The 3,989-nt window shown below is 33.8% G+C and overlaps 1 long non-coding RNA gene across 2 annotated transcripts; it reads left to right on the top strand.

Annotated features, from left to right (window-relative positions):
- The first annotated feature begins 1,447 nt into the window (after nucleotides 1–1,447).
- On the top strand, nucleotides 1,448–2,835 carry LOC145069697 (uncharacterized). 2 transcript variants are annotated; one of them, XR_013689639.1, is made up of 4 exons: nucleotides 1,448–1,646; nucleotides 1,746–1,958; nucleotides 2,579–2,661; nucleotides 2,757–2,835. It is a non-coding gene; the product is annotated as an uncharacterized LOC145069697 (long non-coding RNA). The 2 variants fall into 2 exon arrangements; XR_013689640.1 differs by having other exon boundaries at nucleotides 2,737–2,829.
- Nucleotides 2,836–3,989: the final 1,154 nt, after the last annotated feature.

The following is a 3,989-nucleotide window of genomic DNA, read 5'->3' as shown; positions in this document are numbered from 1 at the left end:
GTACATGTCAAAGCTAGTGGGAGCATAAGTGTTATGCTAATAATCATCATGTTAGTGGGAGCATGATAATTATGATAAGTATTGCAAGTTAGCAATGCTAATTATAGAAAACAAAAGTTTCAATTCGTGAGGTTGCAGGGGTTGAAAAAGTTGTTTTGCTATAATTAAGGGAGAGGAAATTATACTTCATTTCAATTACGAAAAGCTTAGATTGAGTTTATAATCATTCTAAAGAGCTTATATTGAGATTTTATTCACCTTTAGTCAAGAATATATATATATATATATATATATATATATATATATATATATATATATATATATGAATTTCATGTTGGATTGGTTCAACTTAAGAAAGTTCTATATATTGCGTTCTCAAAAATCGATTATGATTACGACATCCCTTTTCATAGTAAAATTTTGAGAATATGGCAAACAAAAAAAAATATTATGGCAAAAGACTGGTCTAGAACCATGTCTTTATGTGAAACATCATGAATCGTGTCCCATTTACTTTGGGTACAAGATCGATTACTTGTGCTATAATATTTATTCTTCCTGAATTTTCCAAATGCCTTGGGGCATTAAGGAGGAAAATATCTAGAATTGGATATGACTAAAGTGATTAAGAAATTGTCGAGGATAATCTAAGGTTTACCAAAGATTGGTTGCTGAAGGACAGTTGGAAGTATAGTGTGAATTTTGGAAGGGCCATATTAACATAGTCTGAAAAAAGGCAACTTTAGTTCAGAAGTAGTAGTCAAAATAGGAAATAGAGTTGTCTCTATAGATAGAAGCAATCTGTGTAAGATTAGAAAGAGCTTAGCGCAAGAAGCATGTTCAAAGCAATGCATACTTTGAACATAAGGCTTTGTGTCCATGGAGTAGTGTGACATCCCCAAAATCACGGCTAGAAAAGACCGGTTTTATTTATGATTTTAAAATAATTTTAGAGTAAATCCTTTTGATTTAAAAGACACTACTAGAAAAAAGACCTTTAATGACGTGCTTTTTACGACACGCGATAATTAACGATACGCAAAAGGACGTGCCCTTAAAATAGTGTCATCTCTCCAAAAAATTTAAGGATTTACGTCACGCTTTATTGCGTGCCCTTAATTTAGTGTCTCAAGAAAAAAAATTAAAAACACAGAGGGCGCTTTATCTTAAACGCGCGTCGTCTGTACCTGTCGCTTTATAATTTTAATGAAACGCGCTTTTAGTAGACAAGGGGGGAAATGAAATCCCCAAAATTTTGAAAACCCGCCTTTTTTTTTCTATCTTCTATCTATCTTTCATCTTCAACCTAACAAGGACGAGCATTGCACTCTTGATTTCCCTAACTCTTTCTCATTTTCTGATTCAAACTTGAAAGAATCGAAAAAAAAATCTATCAATTTTGAAGCCTAAAAATGGTAAAGATCTGCTTCGATTTCCCGATTGGTCTTCAGAGTGATCTAATTGTGTTGATACTCTTCTTTCTTATTTGGATTCTCCAGGCCATATGCTACTGTGGCGGTTCGGTCAGTGAGTTATTCATCGACGGTGGTGGTGAGTCGGAGGTGCCATGTTGATGTGATTATTACAATCGATTGCAGAAAATGAGAAGATTTAGGGTTTTTTTTGGTCCAGTGGAATACTTTCAGGTTTCGTCTCGACTCCTTTTATTTTATTTTCTTTCTTTTCCTTTCCTTCTGCCATCTGCTTCCTTTCCCCACCTCTTCTTTCTTATTTGGATTCTCCAGGCGATATGCTACTGTGGCGATTCAGTTGGTGGCGGGTCAGCCTCAATTTCATAACATTTTAAGGGATTGTTGTTGGTGTTCATCGATGGTCGTGGTGGGTCGGAGGTGCCATGGTGATGTGAAGAAATAGAGAAAAAGGAATATAGTCATCACTTCCTGATACCGACGACGATCCGTTTTCTGCATTAGCCAGATTGAATGACTTCAAAGGAGGTTCGTATTTCTTTTGTATGTTTTTTTATCCCAATCAATGAATGGATTTTTTCCCCTGTATACGTTGGGCATCTTTCTTTTCTTTATGTATGACAAAGTGATCAAGCATAAAATCAGGGTGCAACTGGCAACCAACATGAACCAAATAGCAGCAACAACAAATAAGAGATTTAAGAAAACAAGTAATAATTAGTAATCAGGAGGGTAGGCTAGAGGAACCGTTTGAAACAATATAATAAAAAAATTTCCAGAAGAGTCACAGCTTTGGGATACTTGAAGTCTTCTTATAAAAGATAACAATAGTAGTTTTGATTTCCCTGGTCATCAACTTTAATGGAGTCATGGGATGGACCTGCTTCACTGTCCTGTATGTTTTTGAGTTTTGAGTTTTGAGTTTGTGTTCACTTTTATCTGTTACTTGAAAACCACACCCTCAAGAACATACATTTATTAGTATGTCTAATTAGAAAAAGAGGGTTTGAAAGTGTCAAAAGATATGGATTAGCTATCCATTTTCTACCCACTTCAATCTTTTTTAATGTGTGATTATGTTTTGTTTCTAATTTCTTGAATGTGATTTATTGTAAAAGATTTTTTTTAATTGTGTAATTTTGTTGCAGTTTTATACACAACAGTACCAAGGCCATCGGCTACTTTTGACATGTTCCCTTCTTGGCCTATGAGAGTTCATCAAACCCCAAGAGTAAGTCTTTTTTCCCTTATAATAATACCGGCTTCCCTGTTTGAATATGATTGGAAAGAAATACTCTATTTATAGTAAAATGGTTCCATGTACAGGTAGGTACTTGCTGATATGGTTCTTTTTGCTCAACCTCCAAATCTGGTCTCATGTAAGCAGTAGGAAATAATCGTGAAGAAAATTTGATTTTAACAGTTTTGGACCAAATTGCCCCTCCATACTATTTTTATAGTTAAAAAATTTGATTTTAACAGTTTTGGGCCAAAATGCCCCTGCATACTGTTTTTATAGTTATTTTTTTATTTTCAACAGTTTTGGTTTTCTCTTACATGGCTGTTTCTTTTTCACTTAACCTGGACAGAATGAAATAATTGGTTAAGACACGAATTATCTATTTTCCCTTCTTCTTTTTTCCTCCCAATCCTCTCACGTTAAAGAATATTGTCAAATTTTGTTCTTTAGAATGTAAGGTAAAAATGGTCATTCGGTCTAGGATATTGTCAAATTTTGTTCTTTAGAATATTGTCATGGGTTTGATCAACTGGTACTGGCTCTTTAGTCTTTCTTTTTATATCTTTTTATGAAATCAGCTTATGATATGAGCTCTGTTTTTCACATGGTCTAGGACCACTAATTGCTTAGGATGATAAATGGGTTGTCTTTTCGCGCTCTCCTTTGATACACCATAAAGGCATGAAGATTCTCTCTCTCTCTCTCTCTCTCTCTCTCCAAATTATAAAACAAACAACAACAGGTAAATAGATGCCAACATTTTGCTTAAAATTCTGTGAACATTGAAAAAAAACGAGGTCGATAGTGCCTTTTTCATGAGATTGTCAAAAGTTGAATAAAATAAAATAAATAAACAAGGGTAATATTGTAATAGGGAGGGTCTTAATACATAAAGTGACCAACCTCTCACTTAGCACGACAAGTCATTTTGATTTTATTAAGTAAAAAAGAAACAACCTTATCAATCTACATGCATTTAGTCATGTACTGCTGTCCCACAATTTGTCATCATAGAAGAAGACCCTGCTATCCCACAAGGGTAATATTGTAATAGGGCTGCTTTATATGTCATCATAGAAGACCCTGCTGTCCCACAATTTTTAACAATTTGTATTATCATTATTTGATTTTAATAATAATTTGTTTTGTTTTATTGTTGAGGTTATAGACTGATAGTCTTACTTTTCATGTCATTATTATTTATTTCTTTTTTTGTTTGTAGTTTCTTGCAGAAACTTTGGATGTTATTCAAGACATTGATTGGGTCATTTCTCTTGGAAATGCTTTTGCAAAGTAGTATGAGCTTTATACATATGATG

The sequence above is a fragment of the Lactuca serriola genome, chromosome 8 (assembly GCF_051521515.1).
Source record: "Lactuca serriola cultivar US96UC23 chromosome 8, Lser_US96UC23_V15, whole genome shotgun sequence".
NCBI classification, from domain to species: Eukaryota; Viridiplantae; Streptophyta; class Magnoliopsida; order Asterales; family Asteraceae; genus Lactuca; species Lactuca serriola.
Note: the sequence above shows the minus strand (reverse complement) of the source record. Positions and strands in the feature narration are given on the sequence as shown.